Below are 15,085 nucleotides of genomic sequence, written 5' to 3'. Positions count from 1 at the left end.
CTTGTGTTGCTGCAATCTAGGAGTGTCTTTGAGGGAGAAGGAAAATGTAAATATGAAACCAATTTCCTATTGAACTGGGGGTTATCAGTATGAACTCAGAAGTTTCAGGAAAAAAAATGCATTTCCTAATTATTTTCCCTAGAAGGAGTCAGAAGCAATAACAACCAGTTAGCGAGGAGCACACTGACAGCCCAGATCTTGGTTTCTAAGTACCATTTCCCACTGAAGAAAACCAAGGATCCTTAGCAAAGTGTCTGATTACAGATCTCTGACAGAGAAGGTACAAAGAGGGCTTGGAATTTTCTGTTTTTCCGAAAAGGAAGATAGTGCTCAAAACGCTTTTTAATAAAATGCCAACTAATCAGGGGATTATAAAATTAGAAAACAATTGGGTAAACCCCAGAGCAATCACTGATACAGGCAAGAGCTATCATTGGGTGGCAAGTACCTGAGTGAAATGTTGCTAGGGATAACGATATGTCATAGTCTCAAAGAGGAAGATACTTTACTGACTACGAAGGGAAACGTACATTTGTCTTTTATAGTCTACCAACAAGCAGACAAAAATCTTTACCCAAAAAGGCCTGGCAGTCACCCCCTTCACCATGTGACTATCACTAGTAGGACAGCCTGAACACTGTGTTCCTCCTGATATGTGGCAATAAGTACGTACATCCCCCATGTAATATTCTTGTCAAAGTACTGAACCAAATCAAACCATGAGGAAATAATCACAAAAAACCAGCAGTGAGGTGTTCTACCAGACATCTGGCCTGGTTCTTCAAAAACAACACTGTCAAGAAAGTCCAAAAATAATAACAATAATTTAGGAAGTAAATTGACAGTATTCTAGATTTTTTTTTAAAAAGCTAAAGAGACATAACAACCAGTCGAATTCTTACGAATGATCCAGCCTTCTTGGGGGTAACTATGGAAATTTGAATATTAGCTCTATTGTAGATATCACTAAATCCATGTTAGTTCTCTTACATGAGATAATGCTATTGTGGCTGTATAGAAAGACGCTTGTTTTATTCCCAGAGAGTAGAATTTTCTACAGATAGACATTGATGAACATACTAGTACCAGAGAAACAAAAACGAAGTGCAAAAAAGACATTTTCAGACAAACACAAGCTGAGTGAACTTCTCACTAGAGGATTTGCATTATAAGAAATAGTAAAGGGAGTTCTTTAGGTAGAAGGAAAAGGATTCCAGATGGAAGGGCAGGGGTGCAGGAAGCAATGGAAGCTCTGGGCAAGTCTCAATGAAAAACTAACTGTACCAAACAATAACAATGATATTTTGTGGCATTTAAAAATGTATGAAGAATAGCCTATGAGTTGAAATTGGGCAAAGAAGTTACGGTATTCTATTGCATTTTCTGGAAAGTGTGTAAAGTTACCAAACTGACATTAGATTTTAATAAGTCAAGTATGAAAGTTGCCATTTCCAGGGCAGGGTTTCTCAATCTTGGTGTCTTGACATTTGGGACCATGTGTTCTTTATTGTGGGGGAATTTTCTGTGCACGTAAGATGCTTAGCAGCACGTCTGGCTTCTACTAACTAGTTACTGTTAGCAGCTTGTGATAGTTAATTTGATGTGTCCACTTGACTGGATCAGGAGATTCCCAGATATCTGGTTAAACACACTTTCTGGGTATGTTCATGAGGGTGTTTTCAGAAGAGATTAGCATTTGACTCAGTAGACTGACTGAAGTAAATTACTGTCCCCATTGTTTGCGGGCCTGAGTATAATTACAAGGTGGAGATTGGGGGGGAGGGGAATTCCCTTGCTCTCTGCCTAACTGATTGAGCTGGGACAGCCGTCTTCTCCTGCCTGTGACTCTCCTGGTTCTCAGGTCTTCAGGCCCACAGTGGAATCCTTACCATCAGCTCTCCGGCAATGAGGCCTTCAAACTACACCATTAGCTTTCCTGGGTCTGCAGTTTGCAGATGGCTAATCATTAGACTTCTTAACCTCCATAATTGTGTGAGCCAATATCTTATAATAAATATCTTTCTAGATCTCTCTAGATCTAGACCTTTCTACATTTATATCTGTATCTACAACTACATCTGTATCTACTTTATCAGTTCTATTACTCTAGAGAATCCTACTAATACACAGTGCCCTCCCTAGCCCATGCTGCCACCACTGTGACATTCAAACTTGCCTCCAAACTTTGCCAAACATCCCTTGTGGCAGGGAGAATCTCCCTAGCTAAAAACTACTGCACTAGGGTAACCAAAAAAGAATAGTAAATGAGTGTATACCTTCCAAAGTAATAGAGGACACACTGGAAGGATTAATAAAATATTCAACCCAAAGATAGGAAAAGGAGCGTAGACTAGGTAAGTCAAATCAAAAGCACCTAGTATGTTGGAGGAGTTGAATCCAAATAGAACATAATTACATTAAATGTAAATGGGTGAGATGCTCCAATGAAAAGACAAAGATTGCCAGATGAAAAGATTGTGGAGGGCCCACTGAATTCTCCAACGCCCTTGGTTCACAGCAGCCCCTGGCCATGGGACAAGTGCTGAACCTGGAGTTGGGATTCCAAAGTTTTCTGTCTCTGCTGAGCTGTGTGACCACCTGGCAGGATGCTTACATTCATTAAATCTCAATTACTTTATCAAAGAATGATGGCTTGGAATTAGACCAGTGATTTTTCCCTAAGCACCAGAATCCCATGTGCATCAGAATCCTCAGGTGTGTTTAAGAAAACATCACATCTGTGCCCCTTCTCAGAACAAGTGAATGAAATTTTGAGGTGCCAATGGTTGGGGAATCTGGGCAATCATGATTTGAAAACTAAAGAGTAAGGATAGAAGGAGGAGGAGGCGAAAGAGGGAAGGAGAGGTCTCCCCATTGTCCGTCATCAATGTGCCCATGGATGGTTTGGGATGTGGTTTGGCACCAGAAACAGGAAGACAGAGTAGGTGGTGTCTTTCATTTCCAGCTGTTTCATTTACTAAACCACCAAGCCTTCCTTGAGCTAAGGATTATGCAGATGGCCCATCATCAGTATTTGCTTGGGGCCTTTTTCCAGTTCTCTAGGTAGGGCTAGTTACAAGCAGCAGAAACATATTCTCTAAGACTGAGCACGTGGATTCAAAGGGTGTATTAGTTTTCTATTGCTGCTTTAACAAAGAACAACAAATCCAGTGGCTTAAATGAAACAAATTCATGGTCTTACAGTTCTATAGATCTGGCTCAGTTCTTACGGGGCTAAAATCACAGGGTCACCAAGAGCAGATTCCCTTCTGGAGGCTCCATGGGGACATGCAATACATTTTATTCCAAATTGAGCTTCTAGTGCTGTGCACATTCCTTGGCTCATGGCCCCCTCCTTCTCCTTCAGGAATGGTAAAAAATGGAGGCCGAGTCCTTCTCATGTTCCATTTCTGACTGCTCATTTGTTGTCACCTCTTTTCCTGACCCAGCTGGGAAAGGTACTCCTCTTTTAAGGACAAATGTGATTATTTTCGGACCGCGGGACAATCCACGCTAATATCCCCATCTCAGGGTCTGTACCCTTCATCACAGCTACAAACCCTCTTTGTAGTGTAAAGTCACATTGATAGGTTCTAGAGATTAAGGTGTCGATGGCTGTGGGGGGTGGGGGGGCATTATTCTGCCTTCCACAAAGGCTGACTGAGGGAAGTCTTAGAGGTCTCCAGGCAGAACCTCTCTGACAGTCCTGTCTCTGTCCCTGCACTGCTCTGCTCACTGATCCCGCGTGCTGGGACAGGGAACCTCCATGGCTGGGCCCTTGTGTGCCCACCTTGGGCACCTTGGCTGACAGCCCATCAAGGCTGGAAAGGATAGTGAAGAAGCAATTGCCTCCCCCACGATCAGGGAGCTATTTTGTACAAAAGGGATAGGAAGATTCATGGCTAAAGAGTAAAACACAAATGTCACTACACCAGACTGTGTCCCTGTTCCTGGATCGAAGATTCGCTTGACCAGCGGGCGGGAACACCTAATAATTAGGCCTGAGCCACTGGACCAAGACGGATCACAGGAGCCTGAATGCTGGCCTGGGCTCACACCCTTCGTTTTTTTCTGGAAATACAGGCGCGTGTGTTAATCCGTAACCTGCAAGGTATGCCGAATTTTTAATCTTCCATGTATATGATTATGGTAAAGTGTCACAAATTACCTATGGTACACAGAAGCTTATAGGATACTATTATCCTTAATTAATGGGGAAATGCATGGCTTTTATTCAATGAAACTGATTTATTGTCTTAATTTTCAGATGTTCTGCCTCACGTTTCCCCCGAAACCACCGCGCGCCCATAGTAACCAGCAGACGCCATGCGTGTGTGATCTTCTCTGTGACCTGCGCCTAATTAGTTCTTTATTGTCATCTTCCAACTCACGCTTAAACTGTACCAACAGGGGCAGCGTGACTCCCAATACCGATTAATAAGCCTGCAGCCCTGGTCCTGCAATAAACAGGGAGTATTTATGGCGTGAGATCAGCATCCGCAGCCTGCTGCTTTCCGCCGGATCTCGCGGGCGGGGGCGGTGTGCGGGGCTCGGAGGGGGCGCTGGTGATGAGGCCCCGGCGAGCCCCCCGCCTCCCTTGCCGTGACTGCACCTCACCTGCCTGTCCTTCACCGCCTCTATTAGGCTCGGCTAGTTAAGTGAAAGAGAGAGGAACGAGCTGAGAGCTGGTGGGTGTTGGAGCTTGGAAGTCCAGAGTTCCCGGCTAATTGCTGGTCCTAACAGGCACAATTAGCTGCTACAAGCCCTTTGAGATGGCCCAGGGCCTTTCTCAGGTAGCAGCCATCACCAGATAAAGGCTGAAATGCGCTCCACTTAGAGAGACACTTGCAGACAGGAGTGTCACAGCCTGCCAATTACACTCTCCCTGTACACAGTCGCTTCCCAGAGAGAGGAAGAACCCAGATGAAGACCCAGCATTCAAGGGAGAGGGCACAGGCTGCTCTCAGCCCCGGGAAGCAGAGCTGCAGGTATGGTGGGCTGGGAGTCAGGGGTGCGGGGTGCTTTGCAAATTAAACCCTATTGTTGAGTCCATGAGAAACCGTTTCATGGACATTCGCTACTTACATGAACCCCCATCTGCAAACTTCCTGGCAAAACCTCCCTCCTGCAGCCCACCCCCACCCTGCTCCTTTATTCAGCTTGGGGAGGGGCAAACAGACAAAAACTGGACATTTCACTGGAAGACAGACAGAGGCAGCTTGGGGCTGGGAAGAGTGTTAATTAGGAGTCAGGGTCCCCTTCCCTCCCCCCAAATTAAACAGTTGTGCAGTGTCACATCCTTCACAGCGGGCTGGGTTCTAAGACACTAGGTTAGATGAAAACCGCGTTTCAAGGGTTATTTTGGCCGCCTATACTGTAAGTTACCCACAAAGCACAGCGCCCACACGTTTCTGTAGGTAACACCGTTCAGTAATTTCTATGTGTAAATGCCAACGTGATCGCAAAGTACGTAATGGAGTACAAATAAAAAATATAATTTTTTATTTCAAGTCTCATCGAACAACATAAAAGACTTGACAGTGTATAGTGTCGAATTTCTGTACCTTTAAGCCCATGCTGTGCACCTTTGCTGTATGATGTTGGGAACATGTCATGTCCTCTCGAAGACTAGTTTCCCCATCTGCAAAGAAGGGGGTTAGACACAATGGTCTATGATGTCACGGCCAGAGCTGATGTTCCAAATACTGTGAGCCACCATCCCCAGTGGCTGCACAAGCCCAGGCTTGCACTTGTGTTTTCCAATCGAGAAGACACTGAAGCCATGTGGTAGGGACAGTGTCCACTCCCACTGCTGCTGTGATATGTCCCCAATTGCTACACACTCTGTCTACAACTGATCGTGGCCGAACACCAGCCACATAGGAGGGAGCAAGGGTCCAGAGCTGGTGGAGGTCTGGATGATGAGAACTCCCCCAAGGCCTGGAATATGTGACAGTGTGGGAGCAATTAGCAGGCAACTGAGCAGTTTCACATGACCTCTACGGAAAGGGGTTGTTGCCATTAACTAAAGCCTCCCCCTCTTTGCCATCCATAGCCAGGTCTACGTCAAACCCTGCTTGAGAACACTCCTTCTCCAGATTCCCTTGCAAAAGTTCCAATAAATCATGAGCCACTGGTATTCAGAGAAGTCACTAGGGGGGAGGCTGTGGTGGAAGATGAGGATCAGACCTCTGCAGGCAACTGAGAAAGCTGGAATCTGCAATTTCCTTGCTGTGTGACGTGGGACAGGTTGCTTAACCTTTCTGGGCCTCTCTTCCCTGATTTTACCAATGAGGGGTTTGTGTTTCGTTGTATTCCTGGTTCCTTCTAGCTTTGATAATTGATATTTGTCTCCTACAAGTTATTGCATTAAGATTTTATTTATTTATTTTAGAGGGGGAGAGAGAGAGAGCACAAGTGGGGACAGGGGCAGAGGAAGAGAATCTCAAGCAGACTCCATGATGAGCATAGAACCCAACACGGAGCTTGATCTCCTGACCCTGAGATCATGACCTGAGCTGAAACCAAGAGTCAGACACTTAACCAAACTGAACCATCCAGGTGTCCCTACTGTACTTTCGAACCATGACAACAAGGGTCTCTCAGAAGGAAGAGAAAAAGAAGGAAAGAGGGAGGGAGGTGAGCATTTATACCATATTAAAAGAAGGTATCATGCCATGGAGAGCAACATTCTTAGCAAAAGCACTCCTGACCATTTGCACCCTGAGGTCCAAGTCAAAGAGGCTCTGGCTCCACTGAAGAAGGGAAGCCTCTTTTCTCCTTTCCAGGTGCCCATTACACTGGGGAAAATGATCATTTGTGACTGCCCCAACCAACCACCAGTGAAGGTTTACCTCCTAGGGCAGGGGTGGCAGGGTAATTCAATGGGGGAGAATAATAGTCCCTTCGATAAATAGTGTTGGCATGACTCAGTAGCTATTGGGGGGAAAATGAACCTTGACCATATGTCATACGCAGAAAGCAATTCAAAATGGACGATAGAGCTCAATGTAAGAGCTAAAACCATAAAGCTTCTAAAAAAAAAAAAAAAAAGGAAAAAAATCTGTGGCTTTGGGATAGGCAAAAATTTCTTAGGATACAAAAGACATAAACCGTAAAAGAAAAAAAAGAAGTACATGGGACTTCATCAAAATTAAAAACTTTTCTCATCGAAAAATACCATCAGGAAAATAAAGAGGAAAGAATATATAAATAACACTCAGAGCTGAAGAATAAGAAAACATAAAGCCCAACTGAAAAATCCATCAGACACACTAGCCAAGAGACTTCAGGGCGGGCCACAAAGCATATGAAAAGGTGCTTGAGATCATTGGTCATGTGGTAGTACAAATTTAAAACGAGATATACACCCGTACAAACAGAGACCAACAGTATCACGTGTTAGTAAAAACATGGGAAAACTCAAAGTCTCACATATCGAAGGTGGGGATGCAAAATGGCTCAGTCACTTGGAATACAATTTGGTAGCTCTCTTATAAAATAAATATGCATGCACCTTATGACCCAGCAATCCTCTCCTGGGTATTGGCTCACCCAAAAGAAATGAGAACATATGTCCATGCAAAGATGGGGACACGAGTGTTCTCAGTAGCTTTATTCATAAGAGCCAAACTCTAGAAAGAACGCTGATCCATCAGCTTGTAAGTGGATGAACACATTATGGTATATCCATACAATGGAGTAATAGTCAGCAATGAATACAAGAGAAAGAAGTACTGATAACCGCTATAACATGAGTGGATCCATAAACATTGGGCGGAGGGAAAGAAGTCAGACAGAAAACAGCATACACGGTCTCGTTTCATGTATAGGACGTTCTAGCACAACGGGAAATGGATCAGTGCTTGGGCAGGGCTTGGGTAAGCATGGCATTGACTGCAAAGGTGCCCAGGAGAATTAAGGGGCTGATGGAAGTTTTGCAGGTCTCAATTGTTGTGGCAGGGGCCTGCCTGTACAAAAACTCGTGGGACTGGACATAAAGAGATAAAATTTCTGGTGCATTATAGCCCAATCAAGCTATCAAAACAAGAGCATCGGAGCATGACAAAAGTATCTCCCTCCCGCGTGCCAGGCAGTGGGTCTGTTATGGTGGGGTGCCGGACTTCTGCCTGGAGGGGCAGGATGCTTGAACTCCTTCGCTGACTGCACCACAACCCTGGAAGCCAGGTGAACAACAGCCCGAGCCTCCTCCGCCTGATGGATTCCTCTCTGAAAGGCCACCGCCTTTGGATTCCAAGGTTTTCTATAGAACTCAGTGCGGCAGGTGAGACTGTGAGGAGCTGGGGTGTTGGGACGCCTGATAGCATGGAAGAGGGCCCCGCCATGGCGCTGTACGTAAGCAGGTGAATTGGTCATGGGTGGCGAGTGGCCCCTGGCAGAGGGAGATGGTGACAGCCCTGTATTCAGTGAAGTGACCACATCTGTGAAGGGACAAGGGTGTTCATATTGAATGTTGTGTCCTTCGTGTTGCATTCATAGAGACTCTCCAAATTAATTTGGGGAAGCTCAGTGCACAGCATGGCTAAGTGAGTACTGTGCAGTGGAAGTTAAAGGAGGGGTGGGCATTGGATGTCTGGGTCAAAACAATACAGACCAGTCAGAAGAGCTGCAGGTGAGGCTGGGAAAGCCCAGAGCCAGTGGCTCACTGTGGTCAGCAGCCTGGAGTTCCAGGGTTGTGCCAAGCACACTGTGCCCAGGCAAGCTGGGGGGTGATCCACGACGGACATCATTCCACGGAAGGTGACACTCAGAAGCAGAAGGGACCTTGGAGGCAATAGCACTGTCTGTCCCTCTAGGTCTGAGAAGGCCCTTTGAGCTTCTCTGTTCCCTCACTAGTGGGTTTTGTTTCCTGCCACATCCATATGTGGGAAGAGAGTCTGGCCACACATTAGGTGGTCTCAGAGCTCCAGGGCCAACGCCAGTCACCCAGAACCTGAGATCCAGATTTTACTCCCAGGAAAAAAGAGTATGACTATCCTACTGGAGTTAGGCTCATGCCCCTGGTCCAAACCACACGGCCTTGGGTTACAAGCCAGGGCTCGATTCCCCAGAAGAGTTCTCAGGGATCGGACAGTTGAGGGGTGGTGGAGTTTCCAAAAAGTCTATGGGAGCCCGTTCCTCCTGCTCCCTAGGCTGCACCCTACTCCTCTGTGCAATGAGAGAGTGGGGCCGGAGTGCCGTCTCTGACATCCCCTTAAAGCTCTACAACAACGCAATTCCGCTGCTCTCTGCGCATCGCCTCTGGTCCCCACAGGTGGCTGGTTTTGTCTACTAAGGACCCGAGGATCTCAGGGACTACGCTCAGCAGGAAGGAGCTGCCGCACGAAGGAAAGATTGGTGAACCCAGCCGTCCAGACCGGAGCATGTTTTAAGAATCCAATTCTCCTTCATGTTCCAGTGGAGAGTCCTGGCAGGGAGCAAACTCCTTCCAGGCTTTCCCAGCAACCCCCTGCCCCCACCACCTTACGGTGCACGGATGTCTACTTAAAATCAGGGCATATTGCTTCCAAAGGTGGCTGTGCTGGCACCATGCTCTTCCTGAGAATGGCACTGAAATGACAACCTTGATAGACTGTGGGTGCGATGTCTGTTCCTTCCCTGCAAACTTCAGCTCAGCGGAGCATTTGGGAAGAGCAGACAAGCCCTTGTTTTCAGACACTCGGTGTGAGTGTCTTCTACCATGAAATGCACATAATTGCCTTATCTGCGCCCTAAGAGCAGGGAGAAGACCAATGTGAAAATTCATATGAGCAGTGATCAAAGTCATGAAGGCATCTCTTGATGCCGCATCTCAGTAGTCCGGCTGGACTTGACTTCGGGGAGGCGGGGCCTGGGGCAAACAGCTGACTCATCCTCCTCTTTCTCCAAAGAAGCAGAACAAAGCTTCCCGAACCTCTCAGGGCAGCTGAGGACACAGAAAAAGCGGAATCTTCTCCTGGCTGAGATATGAACCACAGCAAGGGACCCCTTAATATTGGGGTATGTATGTGTGTGTGTGTGTGTGTGTGTGTGTGAGTGTGTGTGCACATGCATGCCCACGGTAGTGGGGGGCTTTCCTGGGCAGCTTTGGGGCAAATGCAGCAAAATGGCATCTCCTTTGACAATGAGGGTCCAGGGCAGGGGTTGTGGAGGTGCTCAAGTGTCCTTGTTAACTTCTCCCCAGAGCCAGGGGAGGCCCACGGTTTCAGCAGCTGGAGGAATTAGTGGGGTAGGAGAATGTTGGTGTTGGTAGGCCATGTGCATTGACGGTCCAGTCCAAGACCAGTGACATAATTTCCAGATCTCAGTGCAAAATGCAAACACAGAACCCTTTGTTCAAAGATTATTAAGAATTTCAAGTTGGTAGCAGCAGGACAATATAGTGAAATGGGGGGGGGCCCTTATGAGCTCGGGGCCCAGGGAAGACTGCACAGGTGACAGCCCTATGAAACTTGCCCAAATTAAATCTCACCAGTTTACACCCACCAGATGTAAGAACCTCCCCTTCAGCCCTTGCCCCATCACCATCACCCTGGAGATCCCTGCGTTAGCCCCTCTCCTGGCTCTGCCACTGCTGCCTCCCTCTGGGTGCCCAGCTTTGGGTCCTGTGCTCAGGAAGGCTGCTTTGCCTGCTGGATGAATTGGCCTGAGAAGGTTCACATTTGGTTACCTGCTGCAGTGGCCCATCTAAGGAAATCGCTGTTTGTTTTCATGTCATGGTTCCTCAAAGCACGTGTGCCCCACAGGTCAAGAGCTCCAGCCTGAAAGGCTGTGAGAGCAGGACCAGGGTCAGGTGGCCACAGTGGCCAGAGGCAGAGCTGCATAAAATCAGACACACTTTCCAACAGCCAGGCTGTCCAGAGGGGGAAAGGAGAGGGTGACACCCAGGGACACCGAGGAAAGCAATGCGGGGCTAGGAGAGCAGCTGGGTTGATGCAGAGGTTTGTCACCTTATCCTTCTTCCTTCCTCACTCTGAACTTCAACGTGATTAACATTAATTACTAAACCCTAGTCTGGAAACACTATCAGGGTGACCACAAATACCAGTCACGACAACCCTATGAGACATAGAGTATTTTTCCTCCTTCTGTAGGAAAAGCAAAGAGGCGCAGAGCACTGGAGGAGCCTAGATTTGAACCCGATATTGTAAAAGCAAGCTTGCTTTCTTACACTATGCCCCAGCCACCTCTGACCCAGGTGATTCTGGGCCCCAGACTGAAGGGTTAGTGTTGAGAGCATCAGGGCTGCAGGGTCTCGAAGCTCCTTCCCAAGCCCCCTAATTCCCTGTTGCTCTGATTTCCCCTTTCATACAAAGGATGTTTTGCTCATGTCTTGCAGGGTGGCTCACATTCCACTTCCTTCTCCCAGTCTCAGAGCCAGATCTAATCACCGGGCCATTTTCCCCTGTCTTTTGTGGCTTACAAAGAATAAAATTAGCCAAATGGATAAAACCTTGTTGTAGGCATATGTAGAGCATTTCCAAGTCTATTTATCAAAAGTCTGACCACTGCATTTATCCCATGGAAGCTCCCAGGGCACAATGACTCTGTCATTTAATTTTGAGAAGAAAAAAAAGTTCAAGAGAAAGATGCGAAGTCATGGCCGGTGACTGGAAAGACTTATGCTAGACATGGAATCTCTTTGCAGAGACAGCCAGTTCCAATGCCATCCACCCTTAGGGGTGCTGTTCATCCACCCCAAGTGCCTGGCCATGAAATGGCAGAATAGTTCAGCTATGTTAGATGTTGCATTGTTCCTCAGCACCCAAGCTCTTCCATCTCACCAGGCTGGGTCACGTGGCCCAAGTCCAGAAAACACCCCTCCCTATCAGATGCTGCTTTTCACTGGTCACCCCTCGAATGTCATCACTCCGCATACCCAGAATGTGGTCAAAATGCATGATGGCACCATCAACGGTGGACAGAGCTGCTGGGAGGCACCCCTCACCTTCAAGAGCCTGCCTTCATTCAATCCATCAGCCAACAATGGTTCATTGAGAACTGTTTTTCCAAAAGTTGTCTTAGTCTCTGTGGGTTTTGACCACTGAATTCTGCCTCATGCTCATGTTTCCAATGGAGCAGTAGCACATTAGTCTCCATGATTCCATTGCAAAGTCTTCAGTTTCATCCACACAGGCAGCCCGGTAGCAATACGTCCACTCTATGTGTGCTTTCTGGGTCCCCAAGGCTGCATGGCAATCCACCCTGTTGAACATTGGCTGGCTTACTTAGAAATGCAGCCCATACAGCTCAGTTGTACCTCGGGGAGGGTGCTGTTGGGACAGTCTTCTGTAGGATATCATCTATCTCCCGACTGTTACCCTCCCAATGCCTCAGGACGTGGCCAGACTCCTGAAACCCGCTAGACACTGGGGACACATATTCAGCAATAGATTTCTTTGATGGGGGATACTGAGAACAATGATGTACAGGACATATCAATTCATGTCCCTCCCTCATGTCAACCTTCACATTTTCCAGATATGAGAACACACACAGACACAGGCACAGACACAGACACACACACACACAGACACACAGACACACACACACACACACACACACGCAAATACACTAGGGAGTATGTAACCATACAGTACCATTCCTCCCCCAAAGCCAATTCAACAAGTCTTCACGTTAAATCTGGAAGTAGGGCTGAATGCTGGCTGTAAGCCAAGAAGTGAAGCGCATACAAGGAATGTGTGAGACATGATTTCTGCCTCGTGGCAGCCCATAAGCTGCGCTATCAGACTTGAGAGACTGCCGGCCATGGCAGCCAGCCGTCCCGCCCCCACCAGTTCCAGGAAATGGCCGGGCACAGAAAACCCTCCATCCCAACATGGAACAATCCTTCCACTCTTGAAAAGTCCCCAAACTGCAGCCAACCAACAGTTGGATCCAAAGACCAATTAGAAAGTCTCCCCAGCTTCCCAAACCCCATCTTAACAGGGTGTTTGCCAATCAGAGACCGTCTCCATATTTCCCCTTTTTACTCTATAAAATGTACTCCTTTCTAACGCCCTTGAAACCTTGCCCACGAAAGTGACACAGATGGGTTCCCTTGCTGTATGGTTATGAATAAACAGACGGTTAATTTTGTCTCAGACTTAGTTTTGTCTTTGTTGGACTTAACTCATAAATGACACAACCACGCAGCAGAAGCAGTCAATATAGAATCGGGTCCTGGAGGTGTTCAGAGAAAGGCAGGAGAAGATGGGCTGGAACGATCCAGAGAGATTTCTCAGAGGAGGTCAGATTTGAAGGAAGCCTTGCGGTAGGAGTTGGGTAGAGCAGCAGGGAAGGCAATAAAAAAAGAATGGACCAGAAGGAATAGCAGAGGGTGTTTTTGTGAAGAAGAGCCATGGATAGAGGTGGATAAGGACAGTACTGCCTTCCTTCCCCTGGGGAACATACTTCTGAAACATAAACTCCAAATCAGGAGCATTCATAAGCAATTAATTAAGATAGTGTAAGGAAAAATGAATTAGAAGAGCAAGTGTTCAAGTGATATCATGAAAGTCCTTATATGAAATATCTCTCGTGATATCTACATAAAGTCATGGCAATTACATTTTTTTTCATCTTCAATCAATAATCATGGGTGCTGGGCAATCCTATGCCATTTACACGCTTTGTTTTCTGGAATATTTTATGAACCTGTTATCCTTGAACTATCAAGAAGATGATTGCATGTATTTTATGTTGCTTTACTCTAAGTAATATACATTCAGTCAATCAACAAATACATACTCAGTACTCACCATGTACTAAGCAAGAACTAATATTCTGTTGGAGGAGACTAACACCTCATTTGTGTTCCCTCTCTACTTTCTTGCTCGTACCGTTCCTGCAGGACACTACTTCCAGGGTCTCTGGCAGGATGTTTCATTCTAGCTGGTTCTTGGTCAAGTACTTCTGTGCACAGTATACGCAAGTACCACAAAATGGCACGCCACAGACTGGCTTCTCCCAAGAAGGAACCAGGTCTGTGTGTGGGGCCATCATTGTGGGTTTCTACAAAGACTGTGAAAAGAGGTCTAGGAAGTGGGGCTTAGAGATGACATGGGCAAGCCACTCATGCCAGAATGTCAAGAGCTTAGGACCTCCAAGTACGTGTGAATTAGAGAACCCAACTCCAGGCACTGGCATGGGGCTGCCATTCATTTCACCGACGTTTAGTGAGAGCTGCTCTCTGATACTACGCTGGGCACTGGGCCCTGGGAAATCAAGGGTAACTGAGACAGCTGCGGTGCTTGAACATCTTGCATTGTTTTCTGGAATATTTTATGAATCAGTTATCCTTGAACTATCAAGAAGATGATTGCAGGTATTTTATGTTGCTTTACTATAAGTAATATACATTCAGTCAATCAACAAATACATACTCTTAGCAGGTATTCACACATACGGGTAATAAATGCCGTGATAGAGAAATAAACAGGGATACAGAGACACTCCACAGGGGCATCCAACCTGGTCTAGCTGAGGAAGGTAGGGGTGAGGCGCTGGACAGAGAAGGGGTCTTTAAATCCAGGTCCAAAGAATGAGGGGGAAAAGGCCAAGTGAAGTACATACAGGAGAGATCCTCACATGCCTTGTATGTCTGAGGGTCTACCAGAAATTCCAAGTAACCGTCGAAAGTTCTTGATTATGAACACTAAGCACTGACCCTGAGTAACGTCAAAGGAAAAGGAGTTTGTTGGAAGCATATCAATAGCTTATTAAAGCAAAGGAAGACTGAGGAATCATGCAGAGAGCAAAGGAAAGTGGACCGCCAAGAATACAGTCAAGTCTACCCCATAGGAAAGGCTCATTAGGATGCTGGCACTGGTGTCACCATCACTGAGCACCAGACTGGCCAAATCTGAGTCATGTGATCTCATGTAAGGTGCCAGTGAGCAGCGGAAGGAAATACCTATATCCCTTGGGTGCAAGTTCTCGTTGGGGGACTTCCCCAAATCAAAGTAAACTACTCAGATGCCGCTAAGTCTGTGCGGCTGGAACATAGAGTATGGAAAGAGAACTAGAGAACTCCCGTAGGCAATTGTAGTAGACATCAACAAGTCAAGGTCTTTGAAAAGCAGGT

Source organism: Ursus maritimus, unplaced genomic scaffold, assembly GCF_017311325.1.
Source record: "Ursus maritimus isolate PB19 unplaced genomic scaffold, ASM1731132v1 scaffold_19, whole genome shotgun sequence".
Taxonomy (NCBI): Eukaryota; Metazoa; Chordata; class Mammalia; order Carnivora; family Ursidae; genus Ursus; species Ursus maritimus.
Note: the sequence above shows the minus strand (reverse complement) of the source record.